Source organism: Marmota monax, unplaced genomic scaffold (assembly GCF_021218885.2).
Source record: "Marmota monax isolate L192 unplaced genomic scaffold, Marmota_monax_Labrador192_F-V1.1 WCK01_AAM20220418_F8-fsc00011, whole genome shotgun sequence".
In the NCBI taxonomy this organism is placed as follows: Eukaryota; Metazoa; Chordata; class Mammalia; order Rodentia; family Sciuridae; genus Marmota; species Marmota monax.
In genome coordinates, this window is record NW_026693082.1 from 19,648,553 (window position 1) to 19,668,726 (window position 20,174).

The following is a 20,174-nucleotide window of genomic DNA, read 5'->3' on the forward strand; positions in this document are numbered from 1 at the left end:
GGGCACTGTTCAACACATATTTATTGAGCCTCTTCCTTGCCACACTGAAAACACAATAGCACTTGTTCTCAATGAAATTAGGAGAGAAGGGCTCACATCCTGATATTTAGCTTCGATTTCTCAGAAGATAGCAACAGGATAGCACAAGGCAAGGACACAAAATTTTGGTAGAAGGGATAAAAGAATCATACTCTGAAAGGAAGAAGAGGAAAAGGGAGGGGAGAGGAGAAAAGGAAAAATATTTCCTTCCAGCATACCTCTTAGCTGTAGATTTTTGGTGGGAAAATTAAATGGCATTCTGAACCCTGTCCTGACCTAAATCACCAAGAGCTTTGGGGCTCCTGGGAGACTTTGGTACCACAGAATGTTGATTCCCATCTTTCTTATTTGTGCAGGTATAATCAACATTGATGGTGTCTTCCCACAGACTGGGTAACTTGAAAAGAACAGAAATTTATTTCTGCAGTTCTGGAGGTTGGAAAGTCTAAGATCAAGGTGCAGAAAGTTCAGCTGGTGTCTTATTGATGCATCCTTTGAAGAGAAAGAATGCTTTGTCTTATTGTGGTACAGGAGGAGAATAAACTCATCCCCACAAGCCCTTCCCATACTGTCATTGATCCACGCAAGAGTGCTTTGGCCAATCATGAGGCCCCACCTCCCAACACTGTGGCCCAGGAGTTGAGTTTCCAACACAGGAATTTTGGAGGACATTTACGTGGTATGTAGATATTGTCTTTGACCTCTGAGAAGAGGGGCCTGGGTCAGACTCAAGTGAGAAAACTGATTGCTAACTCCACAGAAATCATTTTAGCACAAGCAAAACACAATAAAGGGAATCATCACATTTTTTCTTGTTCAGCCAGTTCATGAGGTGGCGGGGGTAGCTTATAGTAAAAAAAATTATATCTAGGAGTAAATATTTGACTGGTTCAATATCTTGTGGAGGTCTGAGAAGAAAAAACAAGAAACTCCAGCAGCTGTAAGAAGGTATTCGCTTTTGGAATAATTTCCCACTATAACAAGTTACCACAAATCTGTTGGATTAATGACATATTTATTATCTTACAGTCCTAGAGATCAAACATTCTAGGTCAGTCTCACTGGGATAAAACTAAGGAATAAAACAGAGTTGCATTTTTTCTGGCTCACTTTTTCCAACTTCTAGAGACCACTTACATTCACTCTTCATCTGGTGGCCCCTTCCTGCATGCTCTAAGCCACTAATGTAATATCTTTCTCTCTCTCTCACCTTGACCTCTCCCCCTGCATCATCACATCTCCATTTCTCAAGCTTGTCTTCTATATCTTGTTCATAAGAATCCTTGTGATTACATCATGCCCAGCATTGAGGATGATCTATCTATCTCAATATTACCGAGATCCTTAACTAAATTATAACTGCAAAATCCCTTTTGACATGTAAGATCACATATTCACTGAGTTCAGGCATTAAGATATGGACACCATATGAAGAAGGGGGCTCATACTTTTGTCTATGCTGGCCAGGGTTTGAGGATAGAATATTAGCATTAATAGCCATATAAAAATAAGCACTGTGATGAGAAAAATTGGGATTTAAGCTTTGCTTTCTTATCATGCAAACACATTGGCTTTTCACCTGGTGAATTAGCAGTTCCACCCCCGCACCCCAGAAAAACACTATTTTTAGCCTCAGTGCCAAAGGGAAAGAGAAGCTTATTTTATGAGATACCACTGGAACCTATTACTCATCCGAGAACCCTCTGTCCATTAACCTCTCGACACATTTACTATGGAACGATCACTTGCCTTGCTTATAATGCAGCCCCCAGAAAGGGCTCATGTTTATTTTCTATGCCAATGTATCCTTTGGTTTTCTTGATCTATTTACAATGGACTCGGGGTTTTGACTTCAGATTTCCCCCTATCTTTGGCTCTGCTTAGACATAAGCTAGTAGCAAGTTAAGCACTCTCTCCATCTTGCCACTCATTGAAAGAGTAATGGAAAGGGGGGTCATTGCTGTGCCCTTTCATCTGTGTTTTAATAGCATTTTTCTCATAAACATCTAATTGGAGATACTGCACTAGAGACAGATGTTCACAGGTTGCCCAATTACCAGGAATCTGTCCCTGATTGGTTATTGTTATAGAAAAAAGACAAACCCAGACACCTCTAGGAAGCTATTAAGAAAATTTTCTGTTATCCAAAAAATCTGACCAAAAAAAGAACTGAAGACAACATATATTACCTATCCCCACTTCATTAAGTCAGTTTTTTGTTGCTGCGACCAAAATACCTGACAAAAACAACTTATAATGTAGCCCCCAGAAATGGTGAAAAGAGTTATTTTGCTCAGGGTTTCAGAGGTTTAGTCCATGCTGGGCCAACTCTATTGCTCTGGGCCCAACGTAAGGCAGGACCTCATGGTGGAAGGGTGTGGTAGAAGGAAACTGCTGAGTAGAAATGAGAGGGAGGGGGAAAAAGCGGTAGGAAAGACAAACCCTTCCAGGATATGCCTCCAGTGAGCCTCCTCCTCCAGCCATGCCCCATCTGCCAACAGTTATCACCTAGTCTGTTCAAATTAAGATGGATTGATTTGACTAAAGCTCTTATCATGCAATTGTTTCACCTCCAAAAATTCTGCATTGACACAGAAGCTTTTGGAGGAAACCGCATACACAAACCATAACACTCATAAAATTAAATGAATAACAAAAGTAAAAAAATAAAAATAAAGTATCCCCACTTTCAGTTCCAAGTTGTCACTGGATGGATCTGTCTTCTTCTTGCAAGGTTCAACTTTCTTTTGCAGAGACTCTATGATAAAAGCCAAAAATTTTCAATGGGGAAATCCAAAAAGACTCCTATCTTTTGCAGCAGCTGGTTCAACTGTGCTAAAAAAAAAAGGCACAGTTTTACTTCTTAGTGTGGAAGTAAAGGAGACAAAATTCATGGCCTCAACATGTCTCCTATTTGAAATTAGGGAATGGGACACTTAAAAGATGTGTCCACCTCAATATTTGTCTCCCATGTCCATTGCCTCCTGACCCATCATTATCTCTTACAGCCCAAGAGAGACTGAGAGGGACTGAGCCTGAGAGGGAGGGACTGCCTTTCTCTCTTGTAGGGCAAAAGAGAAAGCCAGTACACATCAGGACATACTGGTTTTCCCTGCATTATACATTAGGAAGATTCAAGTATTTGTAGATTTTAAAGGTTTAGAACAAGGTGGGAAGAATATAAGCTGAATAGAGGAGTGGTCTTTGATTTGGAAAGATTCTCCCATGACTAAGGTTTTACTATTCTGACAAGGATACCAGAAGCAAGGATTTCTGAATAAGGCTGAAATTCTGAAATGACCATGATAGAATATTGAAGAAGGGGTTATAAGCTCATTTGGGTAAGACACTATAGAGGATTTATTATGTGAAACTGAAAAATTCCTTCAAATAGTACCCAGAGGATACTCACTTTATTGCAGCAATAAGAAAGGAAATGTTAAAAGAGGCAGTGATTGACTGCTGATGCTTTGCATGTACAAAGCCAGGTTCAATCTCCAGTACTACAAAAAAGAAAAAGAAAAAACACCATGGAATTTCCGAGAGGCTCAGAAGTAACAGTCCTTAATAGTCTAAAATTGACAGTGGGAGATTCTACTGCAGAATATGGCTCCCCATTTTTTATTTGTTTTAATTAGTTACACATGACAGTACAATGACCTTGACATATCATACATTTGAATCAGATGGGATATAATTTCTCATTTTTCTGAGTGCACAGGTTGCAGAATCACATTGGTCATGCAGTCACAAATATACACACAGTAATAATAACGTCTGTTTCATTCTACTATACTTCCTTTCCCCCCTCCCCTCCCCTCCCCTCCCATCACTTCTCTCTACCCAATCTAGGATGATGCTATTCTTTTTTTTTTCCTCACATCTTCATACAGTATTTTGTATAATGATGAATGAGGATCTCCTTCCATCTTTTCCCCTGCATTCTCGCCAGCACTTGTTGTTGTTTGACTTCATAATGGCTGCCATTCTTACTGGAGTGAGATGGTATCTTAGAGTAGTTTTAATTTGCATTTCTCTGATTGATAGAAATGGTGAGCATTCTTTCATGTACTTGTTGATTGATTGTATATCCTCTTCTGAGAAGTGTCTGTTCAGGTCCTTGGCCCATTTGTTGACTGGGTTGTTTGTTTTTTTGGTGTTTAACTTTTTGAGTTCTTTGTATACCCTAGAGATTAGAGATCTATCTGATGTGTGAGGCGTAAAAAATTGTTCCCAGGATGTAGGCTCCCTATTCATCTCACATATTATTTCTCTTGTGAGAAAAAAAAAAAAAAAACTTTTTAGTTTGAGTTCATCCCATTTGTTGATTCTTGGTTTTAATTCTTGTGCTATAGGTGTCTTATTAAGGAAATTGGGGCCTAACCTCACGTGATGGAAGTTAGAGCCAACTTTTTCTTCTATTAAACATAGAGTCTCTGGTTTGATTCCCAGATGCTTCATCCATTTTGAGTTAACTTTTGTGCATGGTGAGAGACAGGGATTCAATTTCATTTTGTTGCATATGGATTTCCAGTTTTCCCAGCACCATTTGTTGAAGATGCTATCCTTTCTCCATTGCATGCTTTTAGCTCCTTTGTCTAATATAAGGTAGTTGTAATTTTGTGGGTTAGTCTCTGTGTCCTCTATTCTGTACCAATAGTCTCCCAGCCTGTTTTGGTGCCAGTACCATGCTGTTTTTGTTACTATTGCTCTGTAGTATAGTTTGAAGTCTGGTATCGCTATACCGCCTGATTCACACTTCCTGCTTAGCATTGCTTTAGCTATTCTGGGTCTCTTATTTTTTTTAATGAGAATGAGGGGACTCTGGGAAGGTACAGGTCATGTAGTCACATTTTACCATCAAAGGCAAGGTAGATTTAATGACCTTCACAAGTAATCATTCAGGAGGACAACCAGAGAGCCTAGATCCACTGAGATCTCTGGTGATTACTAACATCATTATGCTCCTAGTCACGTGTAACAGATGGACAGAGAAAAAGGGTTGGTATCTTTGATTTTTATTATGAGAAAAAATTAAATCTGACAGTCTGAAGCTAAAACTAGATTCTAGAAAAATAGAAAATCTCTTGCATTCCTTTAGTTCAGATGTCAACCGTTTCACAAAATCAAAGTCCATTAATCAAATGTATATTGGGTCCCATTCATGAAACTCAGTAAGTTCCTCTACTACTTCACAAAAGGGGTCATGATGGGATTTACCAGAATAATGCTGCACTGTGGAAAAAAATTACCAAGACCTTTCAAGGACAAAAGGATGTAGGATTTGAGTCAACACACTAGGAAAGCCATGACACCATTATAACCCTCCAACTTGAAGTGTATGGCTTGAATTTAATGCATGCAAAATTCTAGCCCAAGTCTACCTCACAGTGAGTTCAATGAAACCCTGGATATATTTGGATGTGTATTTGAGATGTATATACATAGAAGCTGTCATAACTATCATATTGGTTTCCTGACCTATGAAATAAGAGACAAAATTTTAAGAAAACCAGATTTAAATTCCTAAACCTGTCTTCCCAACCCTGACCAAGAATAAATTAGAAGCAACACAATGTACTAGGAGGAATCACAGAAATTAGCATCATTAAAGTTTTAAAAATGGTGGATCCTGTATGTTCCAGTTTGATCTAAAGATATGGTTCCTATAATGATCAGACAATGCCCACGACAATGGACTATCTTAAACTTAACCAAATGAAAGTTTCAAATGTAGCTGTTTTAGAAAGATATTAAGGTAACCCCTGGGGCTTGGGACAAGGGTAAGGATCTAGCTAATGTACTCTTTTCAATTCCCATTAATAAGGAATATCAAAAGCAGTAGGCTTTTATATAATGGGGAAGGAGGACAAACACTAGAATATATTCAGTCCTCACCCCGGGACTATGTTAATTCTCCTGCTTTCTACAATATTTGACTCTATAAGAACCTTGTTCTTTCACATATTCCACAGAACATCACACTGGTTTCCCCTTCTATCAGTTAAAAAAAATCAAGCTGAATTATGAACATTTTGGGATTTTTAGAGAGGACACGTATCACATTTAGTCATACCTCTCTGACTCATTAAACAGGTTACTCAGAAACCTTTCAGTTTTGACTGGTGCCCAGATATGAAGCACCGTGCTACAAGTGGCCCTGGCATTTAATACCACCTGAATCACCAGTTAAAAAATAACTAAAGTTATTTATGGATGATGCCGTGTGCAGCCTCTACCAAGACATACAGAAGTCACAACACATATAGAGCACAACTCTGTTTTCTGTGGCAAGAAATTACTTCCCTTTGGAGAAGCAGTTTGTGACATGCTATTGAACTGTAGTAGAGATTGAGCATCAGAATGTGACACATGATGTGACTGTACAACTGAAGATGACCAGCATGATAGTACTCTCAAACTAGCATGTCATAAGGCTAGGGAATATAACAGAAATCCATTGTATGTTGGAATTGGTACATTCAAGAACAGGCTTGCTGAGGTCCAAAGGACAGAGTTACATAAGCAGGTATGAAAACCCTCATATTTCCTATTTCTACTACACAAATACCACCACTTTCTTCATACCAATTCATCCAGAAGCATTCCCTATCATCATTTGAAGGAGGAGAAAAATCTTGACCCAGAGTTATAGATGTGTCAACTCAATAGATTGGTACACACTGCAAAACATACTGCTCACACACCACAACCCAACTCTCCCACATCACAACCCAACTCAGAAGTTTCCCTAAAGGAAAATGATAAAGAAAATTCTTCCAGTGGGTAGATGTGAAAACATTACATAACCCTTTCCTATTTATGGGATGCAAACAGTGGCCTTAGACACAGATACCCAATGAACTCCTAAGTAGTGATAAATAAATTGGTTGGTATTATCTGGGTGGTTCCAAGAATTCCATGGAATATTAGTCTGTGGAATGTGATATGTGATGCTTAGGAGGAAACTAGGGAAGCAGGTACAAAATGTAGATCTTTGTATTTCAAGTTCATGCTTACCAGACAGCATCCGTGGTGGGCAAGAGTCTCTATAATCATGAAAATGAGATGATATCCCTGTGGATGTCTACAAATCCATCCTCAGTCACCCCATGGCTTATGCAATGGACCCATGAATATGGTGCCATGATGGCAGGACTGGAAGTTGCACACTGTACCATATCATGGGCTCCCTCTCACCAGGCTGACCTTGTACTTCCTCTGCTACCTCACTTTCCAGCATTAAGCTGGCACCATGCTTTGGGAAGGCCAGGCAGATTCTAAGTTTTAAGTTGATTACATGAGATCACTTCCACCCTAGAGAAATAGTGATTCAGCCTTTCCAAATTTGATACTGGTGTGACTTTACCATCTGCAATGTGTCTGTCAGAATCACCATTTAAGAACTTACTGGCATACATTTGAGAGCTTACTTACCAGTACAACATTGCACCAGTTGAAAGGGCCTATTTTCCAACCAAAGAGGTACAGAAATGGACACCTGTCCATCATACCCACATGAAAGTTGCTGGCCCAATGGAATGAAAAATGACTATTAAACATTTTGCTAAAATGTCTATAAGGGATAATACCTTGTAGGTTTAGGATGCTATCTTTCTAGGATGTAATATATTCACTGCACAACCTGGGGAATGTATCGCTAGTATTTAGAATGTATATGTCCAAGAATAAAAAGGCATGAATAGGATTCACACATCTCCCCCTTAACATCATGTAAGTGATCTGTTTGAGGAATGTATGCTTCTTGTCTCAAGAGACAGGTGGTACTGGATTAGAGGGCTGGATTTCCCAGTGGGAAAGTGATTTCACCAGGGGACAGAGTAATGATTCCACTATACTGAGAACTAGGATCACCACCCTGTCACTGTGGGTGCCTCATGTCAGTGAATCAGCAAGCAAACAAGGATCTAAGAGAGGAGTTACTATAATGGCAGAGGCAATAAACCTTAATTATCAGGAGAAGGTGGCATTGCCCCTACACAATTAGGGCAGGAGGAGCACATCTGGAATTCAGAACAATCAATAGGCTATGTCTTGCTTTAATGATCAGAAATAATGACTAAAAGACAATTGTGACATGCAAAGTTCAAATAGAGAATGATGATTAAAGATTCAGTTCTTTGAGATGAAGATCTGGATTATCTTACCAGATAAATAAAGCAGGCCAGCTGAAGCATTAAATGAGGGTAAAAGAAATGCAGAATAGATGGCTTAGTAGGGAGAGGATAAATACCAATTTCAACCTTGGAAGCAGCCATAACCCAAGAGACTGTAGCTGATTTTATTACTATTTTACATTGCATCTTCTATAAATATTGGCTGGCACCCATCCTGGAAGCTCTGTGATGGATTGCACTTAACGGAGGGCATGATCTGACTGGTGGAAGGGAGGGACTCTGCTGGTGCAATGCCTCACAGTCTCATGGCGTCAACTATGATTTCAGTGATGGCTATGAGAATTTCCTTCCTTTCCACGTGCCCCACCCCCCAGTCCCCAGTCCCACACTTCTGCTTACTTCCCAAAGAAAATTTTTGCACACACTCCTTTGCCTAAGGCTCTGCTTCTAGGTAACCCCAGGCTAAAACATAGTACTTTTTAAAACTTAAGTCATACGGTAGGACACCTCTGCACAAAACTCTCAAATTTTATCTCAATAAAACCCAAAGACCTCAACCTAACCTAAAAGTGCCAACATTACCTAGCCTATACTACATTTCTTTCCTTTTTCCTCTTTTTATTGGTCATTTGGGCTTTTGTGATATTTATTGTCATTTTGTATCCTGGGTCTATTTTTGTTTTGTTTTTCATTTTATTTTAAATTAACAAATAAGATTTATGTATTTATGGTTTAAAAAATGTTTAAAAATAAGTATACACTTACTAAATGCCTAAATCAAATTATTTAACATATACATAACCCCATGTACTTACCATTTACCTGTGGCAAAAATACTTCAAATCTGTTCTCTTGGCAGTTTTCAAGCATAAAATATGTTATCAACTACAGTCACCAAGTTTTATAGTAGACCTCTCAAACTTAACCTTCTTGTCTAACTAAAATTTCATATTCTTTCACCAACCTTTCTCTCATTTCTACCCTCTAGTCATTGGTAGCGGCCACTGTAATCTGCTTCTGTGAATTCAACACTTTCAATTTTCACATATAAAAGACCACATGGTATTTATCTTTCTGTGTCTGGCTGATTTCACTTAACGCAATGTCCTTCAGGTTGCAAATAGGATTTATTTTTAAAGGCTCAATAGCACTCCACTGTTGATATATACCACATTTCCTTTATGTATTCACGCACCGATAAGCATTTAGATTAATTCTCCCTTGGCCATTTTAATTAACAGCACAATGAACAAAGGAATGCAGATATACTGTACATACTGATTTACTTTAGTAGTTCCATTGTAGGAGTTCCACACTATTTTCCATAATGGCTGTGCTAACTTACATTCTCACCAATAGTGAATAAAGGTTCCCTTTCTATACACTCTAATTCATATCTTTTTTTAATAGCACTTATTCTAACAGGTGTGAAGTGATTTTTGTGTTGGTGTTAATTTGCATCTTCCTGATGATTAATAATGTTGAAACTTTTTTCGTATACTTGTTGGCCACTTATTTATATGTCTTATTTTGAAAAAAATGCCTATTCATGTCCTTTGCTATTTTTTAATCATAGGTCCTCCTATATGTCTAAGCTCATGGGACAGAGACTATGGACTGCCTATAAAATATCTCTTCTCCCTTTTTCCCTACTGAAAGAATCCCAAAGTTTGTGGGATGGACAGTGTACCCAGGTCAAATCCTCCACCCATCACCTGGCCATACATAGTCTTCTTTGCATCAAAGGACATTTATATGCCACAGTTGTGGCCAGTAAGCTGTTGTTGCTGGATACCTTCCCAGAAAGAAAAAATGCCTCCAAAGGAACTGATTTAGCAGCCCTATGATCTTTAGATCTGCATCCTTCCTCTTCCTGCCTGAAAGGTTAAAGGGAACACCAGGATGGATCAGCCACCTTGAACACAAGAGCACTGAGCTCTTAGGCTAAGGCTGGTAGAGCTTTGGTAGGAAGAAACTGGGCTCCCAGTGGTACCATGGAGCTTCCTTACCAGCCTCTTACATGGTGGCAATTAAGACTCCTATTTATTAAGCCACTGTAAATGTGTTTTCTGTTGTGCACAGTTGGACATAATTCTAACTAATGACTGTTTACTTACTCTATGCTATCCCTCCTGGCTTTCTTTTTAATCCTCAGACACATTAAGCAGGCTTCTGCCTCAGATTCTGTACTTAAGATAAGCTCTCCAGAGAGAGGAAATCCTAACTGTCCATGACCCACAGCTTCCCTTGATGTAGGGCTCTACTCATGTGCCACCTCATTAAGAAGATTTTCTTGATGATCCTAAGGTCTCTATCTCCTTCACTTCTTTTCCTTTACTATATTCTATGTTTCTAATCACTTATGAGCCTTGATATAACATACATTATTTGTTTCTCTGGTTGTATTTATTCATTAAGATCCTTGATAACCAAAACCTTGTGTTATTAACTGCTATATTCCCAAAATCAAGCACAGAGGTCTGGTTAGTGGATTCCCATTAAATTGTTATTGAAGGTGTTAGTACACTGGGCACAGGAGACAGGATTTAATATTTTAGCAGATGCTCATGAGTTTTCATTGCCTTCTTCAACTCTGACTACTGCTTAAGAACCAAGTATTAACAAAATCAAATTTAAAAAACAACAAAAAAAGTTATACAAGAAAACTATAGACAAACATCTTTTATGAATAAAAACTGAAAATTCTCAATGAAATACTGGCAAAATGGATCAACATATAAACAGCAAATAACATATAAAGAGGAATATACATCATGACCAAATAGGAGTTACCCAAAGACTACAAAATTTGGTTTACTGTCCAAAAATGAGCATGAAACTTCATATCCACAGAATAAAGGAGCAAATCATATAGTCATCTCCATAGGTGCAGAAAAAGCATTTGACAAAATTCAACACCTCTGCTCATTGAAATGAAATAGAAGGGAACTTCCTTGACTTGATAAAGGGACCTGTGAGAAAAGCGTCACCAGATGCACCACTTAATGACTTTTCCCTAAGACCAGGAAAAAGGAAAGGATGTCCACTCTTGTCACTTCCAGTCAACATTGTACTGAAGGCTCTAGATATGAAAATTAGGCAAGAAATCAAAATGGAAAAGAAACAAACTGTCTCTATTCTCAGAAAATCCTCAGGAAAGAAATCCATTAGGAAATTATTAGAACAAATGAATGAATTCAGCAAGGTTGCAGGTTATGATTAATACACAAAAATCAATTATACTTCTACATGATCTCGATTAACAATTTGAAAACAGCATTTTTAAATGATTCCTTTTATAATAGTATCAAAGCAATAAAATACTTAGAAATAAGTTTAACCGAACAGTTTAACACTTACACTTCAAGAAAATATAAAATATTGCATGAAATTAAAGAAGACCTCTATAAGTAAAAAGACACCCATGTGTTTGGATTGGGAAACTCAATGTTGATGTGGCAATGAGTCTCCAAATTGATCTACAGATTCAATGAAATCTTCATAAAAATTCCAGTAGGCTTCTTTGCAATATCCCAAAGTATGTGTGGCAATTCAGGGACCCAAAATAGCAAAAACAGTCTTGAAGGGGGACAAACTTGGGATATTCAATTCTCTTCAAAATATACTTTAAATCTATAGCTAATAAGAAGGTAGGGGGACCAATTGTTTAGCAAATAAATGCATCTTTAATTATGCCAGTGTATCTCAGAGTCAAGAAGGAGATGGAAGCAAAACTTCAATCAAGTCTAACATGCAAAAGCCTTAAATGGGTGGAATTTTGTGGATAGAAATAATCCTAGTGAACAATGAACTGTGTACTACTTCCAAGTTGGTGTGAAATAGGGAAAAGAGAATAATCACAGAAATAGATAGGAAGTTATGTTCAAGACAAAAATAGGAGAACACAAGGCACCAAAGTCTTCAGAAATCATGGGACTGGTACCAAACATCTTACAGAATTTGAGAAAGAAACTAAAAGTTAACTTAATATGAGATTTCAAATGACAGAGGAACCTTAGCTATCATCTATGCTACAAGTGCAGTGTTCACTTGAGAAAAAAAAATGCTACTGAATACAATTCAATCTTTGTATGAGGATTTAAAAGGTCTTTAAGACCGTGCTTGGATATTGCCATGGTAGAGATTAGTCAGAGAAGTACAAAAGGGGCTTGTTGATGAAGAAATGCTCATTTCTTAGAATGCTATTACTCTTTAAATTACCATTATTTTCAGCTAGGCATAGAATTATTCTCTGTTTTTCATCTCAGAATAGTTTCTCGTAGGTTCTTTGATTGATTAGAAATTATGTTGCCAAAAATGTCTTTTCACCTTTCATATTTAACAAATAATGCATCAATTATGTCACCTTACCCTGATATGACCTGACATTTTACCTGAACAAATTGCAACCAAATCCTTCAATGACTTTTTAGAATCTGAAACAAAATGAATTTGATCCAAAAGGGAACGCTAAGATACCAATGCATGCATCTACGAAATGCCATGAACCCAAGGTTATGATATTTTCCATCAGAATATTTTCAATGCATTATTTACTTTAGGGAAACAGTAATTTCTCAGCACTTATACAATGATGACTATAATAAATATTTATTTTGAATTTTATAAAAGAAAAATTATCTCAATTTTGCTCCCATATGGAAGACAAAATAATGTTTATCACTGCCTAAATAAAACCTTCATTCGCTATGTCATGAGGTGATAAGATTGATATTTAAACACATATTATAGCTTCTTGAGTTTCTTTGAACATTTCAGAAAAGAAACTCTGCCCCAAATTCTGTCTCTATATAAAACCACCCAACTTTTCTATCTCCTTGCACCCTTGACCTCGCCAAATTATATTCCCTTGGGCCCAGGAAGTGAATATCCTGATGTCTACCTCAATTTTTCCTTCTCCCTTACCTCCTCCACTTGATCATCAAATCTCACCAGTACTGTGTCCTACCCTGAGTCTCCCAATTTATTCCAGGACTGTTGCCAGAGGTAGCTTTCCAAAAACACTCTGGTAACCTTCTCTTCTAAAACACTTGTAATTACAAATGTGTGGGGCCAAGGAGTATGGGGGAACTCTTGGTAATGTTGGCTTTAATTTCGCTGTGAAAATAAGGCTGCTCTAAAAAAATCCTATTTTAAAAAAATCACCAAACAAAATTTTCTGACACCACTGCACTGTCCACAAGATAAACTCAGATCCACAATGAAGAAACGTACTTCTTTAGCCTTCCCTTCCTCTACCACATGTAGTATGCTGCCCTTCAGAAGCAATGAAGCCCAGGCCACTCAGCACCATGTCCTCTAATGCCACAGTGTCCTCTGCTGAATGTGCCTCTGCTCTGTCACTCAGGAGGCTGCCCTTGCTCATTCACTGGAAGCCAGTTCCTCCTCTCCCTACTTCTGCTGTGCCAAGCAGGGCCTCCAGCATAATAAGCATCTCATTGCTTAATTACGTATTCACACATTTGATTTTCTCCTTGGCCTTCTTTGAAACCAGGATTGAGTCTTATTTACATGCATATTTCCCAATGTCTAATTTTATAGGCTTTCAATTTAAAAATCAATGTTTAATGAATAAAGTCTGATGAGACATGACTTGCCAAGGTCTTTAGTTCTCCAGTCCCTATATATTCCTCAAAACCTTTCCTGTCCTCCTGGAAGCTTCCCTATCATTTCTTAGCAGGCGTAACATCTCATCATATGGGAAAATGGGGAACTTAATGTGCACCCTCTCTTACAGATCATCACTCTTTTACAAGCTTGCTGTGCTCATAGCATTTTCTCTCCTCAAATGAACTCAGTGAACCAAACCATCAACTTCTGTTTCCCCACTACCTGGGCTCCTCCATTTAATGTTCAAGGTGCTCAAGTGACTTCCATCTGAAAATAAGCCCTCCACAGCCATGTGATGCTCTCTCCATCCCCTTCACAGTTGTTTATTAAAGGGAGTCTGTTCTGATTTTCCCCCCACACTCTCATCTCTGTTTCTCAGACTACTGCCATCCTCTGTCTCCATAGCTTCTCTGAAACTGCTCTGGCCAAAGTCATCAATAACCTTATAACCATAAAATAGGATGGACCCCCCAGATCTTTACAGAAGGTCAGGGTTAACCATGCCAACTGTCAAAAAAATCATTAATTCTACAATGAAATACCATTTCATACCCACCAGATTGGCACTATTTTTAATACCTTGGCAAAGTGTGGAGAAGTGTGAACTCCAATGTGTAGCTGTTGGGAAGGTAACTCCATGTAATTGCTTTGCGAAAGCAAAAAGAGGATTATCTAAGTAAGTTGAAGGTGTGCATAGCCTTTGATCAAGCAATTTTTCTTCCCAGAGAAAATCTTAGGGACACCCTGGCCTATGTGTGCCAGGAAATGCACGCAATATCATTTAAAGCTGTGTAAAAATTAGGAAAAAATCCTAATGTCCATTGCCAGAAGAAATATCATTCTACAATGACAAACCATGTAATATTATAAAATAGATGCATATAAAACAGCCAAGCATATCCATGTACTTAAATAATTATGTTAATCAGAAATGAAAAAAAGACAAATCAGAAAATTTTATATAGAATAAAATTGATACACATTTCAAACATGTGAAAAAGTACACAATATGTGTGACTGAGGAATTCAGACACTGTGAAACCTAAGGAAAAGGAAGAGAATGAAACCAAAATATCAAGGCACATGTTTCATAGTATGAGTAAGTTTGGGGCAATGGAATGACATCAAGAAGTGGCACGGTGGCTTCAAAGTTACTGGTTTATATTTTAAACTCAGAGTCAGACACATGTGGGTCATTTATATGTAACAAAGGTAATACTAAGGTACTACCAAAATAATTATATTTTGTGTGTGTGGGGGGGAGGGATACCCAGGGTTGAACTGAGTCACATCCCCAGCTCTATTTTGTATTTTATTTAGAGTCAGGGTCCCACTGAGTTGCTCAGCACCTTGCCATTGCTGAGGCTTGCTTTGAACTCACAATCCTCCTGTCTCAGCCTCCCAAGCTGCTGGAATTACAGGCATGCCCAGCTGTGTAATTTTTTCAAGTAGGAAAACTACCTATTAGAGGATAGTTATATTTTTCTGGAGAAATCTAAGGTTGAAACTGTTTCTGAATTGAAAGATATTCCCATTTTTTTTTAATATTTCAAGGTCATCATGAGTGGTAGAGATTCTTTCAATTCAGAGAGCTCATCTGAATAAAAGTAGGTGCTCTGGGCCATGTCCTTTCACAGTTGAACCAGAGAACCTACTTCTTGAAAAAGTTCTTTTGATATTTCTTACATTTTCTAAGAGTCACCACCAATGCTTGATAAAATAAAAACAAAACAAAAAAAAAAAAAAAAAAAAAACATGGCTTTGGTTTTTCTAGATGCAATTGATGAAATTCATTTTTTTCTATGCATAGAAAAATTATTTTTAGCAAAATCCATGTTAAATATCCACTAGTAGAAATCTCCCTAATTCCCACATATTTGATGAAGGTCAGCATCACATATCATAGGTGGTATGGAATGAAAACAAACAATAAGGAAGATAGAAAATAAGAATGTGGTACAGAGAAGACAAAGCACAACAGCATCAGCATGGAGCTCACCTGCTGAGATTGCCTTGACCACACAGCCAGCGAGCACCTTCCTAAATTGCTCTGCGCGGACCTGATGTGTACTTCACCAGCTGGTCTCCCCAAGATCCACATTGAGAAAGCAGCCATTGTTGTTTTCAGAATGGAGCAGATTCTTAAGTACTTAGCAGATACCAAACTACATCATCCAGTCTCATAAACAGAATACTCACAGTTTGTTGGATAAAATGTTGCATTGCTTAGGATAGAGGAGTTTGACCTTGTCAGGATGGTAATGAAGTTGTCTGATGATGGCCAAGTGAGGCTCCTTTAGGATTTCTGTATATAAAGACACAGAGATTTAATGTATTAGTAAGTCAGAAAAGGCTTGGCTCAACTGAAGGACTGTTGAAGTCCTGCTCATTCTTTAGTGTCCTGAACCTCCCACTCAGCTTGAACCTTATTTTTCAAGGATATTCAGTAAGTCCTAATAAACCAGATAAACACTTATGGAGAGAATGCCATGACTTTAAAATATAATTGTAGTATTAGTGCAGTTGTAACTCTCCAAGAAGAGAAACTGGAGTATAAAAGAAAATTTCATTGCTTTGCTTTCTCCTTTTCTATACATTCAAATCCTTCACAATAAGCATGAATGCTCTTTGTAACTAACATGAATGAAAGGTATATAAATGATGTGTGTTAGTTTATTTATATTTAATGACATGGTTTTAAATGTTTTCTCCAAAATCTTTACCACATGCTCCTAAGATAGAGCATTAATCTCTGGGATATATAAAGAACTCAAAAAACTTAACACCAAAAAAAAAAAAAAAACCCAATCAATAAATGGACTAAGGAGCTGATCAGAGACTTCACAGAAGAAATACTATCAGTCAACAAATATATGAAAAAAATGTTCAACATCTCTAGCACTTAGAGAAATGTGAATGAAAACTATATTGATACTCCCTTTCACTCCAGTCAAATTGGCAGTTTAAGAAGAATACAAATAACAATAAACACTGGCGAGGATGTGGGGGAAAAGGTACACTCATACATTGCTGGTGGAATGGCAAATTGGTGCAACCACTATGGAAAGCAGTATGGAGTTTCCTCAGAAAACTTGGAATGGAATGGAACCACCATTTGACCCAGTCATCCCATTCCTCAGTATGTGCTCAAAGGACTTAAATCAGCATACTACAGGGATGTAGCCACTTCAATGTTTACAGCATCTCAATTCACAATAGCTAAACTATAGAACCAACCTAGGTGCCCTTCAACATACACACACACACACACACAATGAAATATTACTCAGCCTTAAAGAAGAATAAAATTATGGCATTTGCCAGTAAATGGATGGAGCTAGAAAATAACATACTAAGCGAAATAAGCTAATCCCAAAGAACCAAAGGACAAATGTTTTTTCTGATATGTGGATGCTAATTCACAATAAGGGGGGTGGTGGTTAGGGAAGAATAGAGGTAATTTGGATTTGAAAGAGGGGAGTGAAAGGAGGGGAGAGGGTATGGGGTTAGGAAGGAGAGTAGAATGAGTTGGACATTATTACCCCATGTGCATATATGATTACACCACTACATCATGTACCATTATACTCTACATCATGTACAACCAGAAAAATGAGAAGTTATACTCCATTTATGTATGATGTCAAAATGTATTCTACTGTCATGTATAACTAATTAGAACAGATGTTTAAAAAAGAAAAATAAATAAAATGCTTTCTCCAGACAGAAAACTAGTAATTAGCCTTGTGCATAAAGCAAAATTGTAAAGTAGAGAAATCAGTCATTAGTAATCTTCTACTTTTCTTCCTGTGACCTTGTATCATACTCTGATCTACTCAAGGCATGCACCCTCTAAACAACCTCTTCTTGCTATAACTCTCTTCCCATTCAACAAAACTTCCCCTTTCTCTACTCAAATTCTCATCCACTCAGTGCCACAATGTCAGTATTCACTAAAGTATCCGAGGCTCAAATACAGTCAGAACCTGCTTTGTGCTGTTCTGAGAAGAATGAATTTCAGATTCTATGGTATAGCGATATAATACCAGTTCCTTAAAATCGAGATTCAAATTTCATTTATCACAGTTGCATTTACCCTGACTTAACTGATTGCACACTCATTTTGCGGCTAACTCCTCAGTCTATAAATTACTATGTAAGTAATAAATGTGCATCCTGATCAGCAACCGGTCCCATCATTCCTCTCAGTTCTCTTTGTCATCAGTCCCTGTACATCTGTTATTCAGTTCATGAACCAGGCAGTAAATGTGTAGCTGCGTCGTCTCCTTGTCTCCCAGTAATAAACCTTAAAGAAGAAATAACTGACCATGGGAAGCTACTGCCCTTCAGAAAATCTATCTATATTGCAGAAAGAACTTATTGAAATTAAACTTATTGATGTAAAAGCAGCAAGAGGTTGGAACTAACATGAAGATGTCCTAGAGAAAGTGACAGCGGTAGAAATTTTCATGTTAGCGGAACAAAGACAGGTCACAATAGCAACAATGCAAAGGATAAAATGATGAAAGCTAAAATTCAAACCTAGTAGGAAGTATGCTGTCTTCCAAGGCATATAGGAGAGACCAGCTTCATATCATAAGATACAGAAAAGTGAAACAGCATCCAAACTACTCAGTGTTTTCTTTCCACAAATTAGATGTGGTTCTAGGGCTTGAACCCCAGGCCTTGTGCATGGTACATGCTCCACCACTGAGCTACATCCCTAACCCTAAAACATTTGGATACTTATTGTGTCTAATTATTTAAATTAGGTTTAAATAAATACTATTTTAATTTTACTTTTTTAAATTTCCTTATACATTTATAACAAACACTAAGAGAGTTTTAATGATTTGCTGAAGTTTGTATCAAGTGATGCAACAGGTTTAATTTTTCCATTGATTTAGAACATGGTTTCAGTCTTTTCTCAGAGATCAAAACTACTGTTCAAAGTGTGAGATCCACATATTGACACACATTGTCTGCAACATTGATTCCAATGGAAGTTGCAAAAAATGGTGGGGAAAATGGAACTAACTTGAAGCCCTAACTCTTAACACATGTTCACTTTGTGACCTTCATCTTTTCACTTAACCACTTAGTTGTATGTTTCCCATTTTCACAAAAGATATATGAAGTCTTTCCTTGCAACATGGTTGTGATGATTAAAGAGTGAAGGAAATAGAAGCAGTAGATTGTAAGGCATAGTAAATGTATTAGTTGTTATTAAGGAGTACAAGACTTGGAGAAGGTTGATTATTACTCCTTCCATTCATATCCTAAAGTAGGACAATAGTAACATGATATACTCATCCAAAGAAATGAACCTTAAATAAGAAGTATTCAATGACTATTTTAGAAACTAGCATAAGGTATGCAAAAATAAAAAGCATTCCTGGGACAACGTAAGTCCTAAGCCAAACTCTCCTCCCTAAGCATAAACTATTACCATATATAAATATAGTTCTTGAAATATTATTTGGATTCCAAACCTTTTGGAGTCTGTAATTTTTTCCCAAATAGTACCTCATTCTTGTGTCCCTGAATCATTTCATTGACTCAGTAAACCATGGCTTCAATGAACTAATATTAATTGTGCTACAATAGCAAAAAAGCAATACCAAAGGAAAGAAAGGAGGAATGGAGAAAAATATATGACTCCAAAAATGTTTTAAATTTAGTGTGCAATTGCCAAATTTTCTGGGAGTCTAATAATTTCCAAAGTGACATTGAGTAAGAAGATTGTTTAAATGTAGAAAAATGTCTATGGTCAGTTTTGAAAGAAATATAAGACTTAGGTTCACAATAAAATTTACAAGTCATACTAACTTCATTTGCAGACCCTAAAGTTGGTAGGAAAAACACACAAACAAGCTCTTAAAATGGGCTTAATGTCCCTGATTAAGTAAAAAATTTTAGGGCAGCCTAAGGACCCACTACCTTGTTTGCCCTAGTTTCACAGTTTACACTCAGGGTGGGCTGTATGTACAGGCCAAGGATGGGTTGATTGTCAGAAGAAAGGAGGTGGTGGATGAGATCTCATGTCTAATTCTCAGTAGTTGATACTCACCACAGCTTCAGAAGGGAGACAAGGAATGCATTCCTGACTAAGGAACCGTCTTTTCTACTGTCTGGAGGTTGAGCCACGGCCCCATTTGAACTCTGTCTAGTATGGATTCCACACCAACCCAAAGCCTCACCAGAAGTCAACAAAATAGTTTTGCAGTTCTTGAACCCAGACTTTCAATCTGATCATCATCTAGGAGCCTTTATCTTGCCACGTTGAAATTGCCTTAAGAAGAACAAGGAAAAGAGAAATCAGGGAAAACAGCTTTTTAATCCAAGACCCAAAAGATAACTCACTCA

General features: G+C 37.6%; 1 long non-coding RNA gene across 1 annotated transcript in view; it reads left to right on the forward strand.

The window, feature by feature from the left end:
- Nucleotides 1-847, forward strand: part of LOC124099232 (uncharacterized) — a 192,704-nt gene extending 191,857 nt beyond the window's left edge. The window contains exon 6 of the long non-coding RNA XR_009227766.1: nucleotides 396-847. This is a non-coding gene — a long non-coding RNA (uncharacterized LOC124099232). The remainder of the gene's footprint in view (nucleotides 1-395) is intronic.
- Nucleotides 848-20,174: the final 19,327 nt, after the last annotated feature.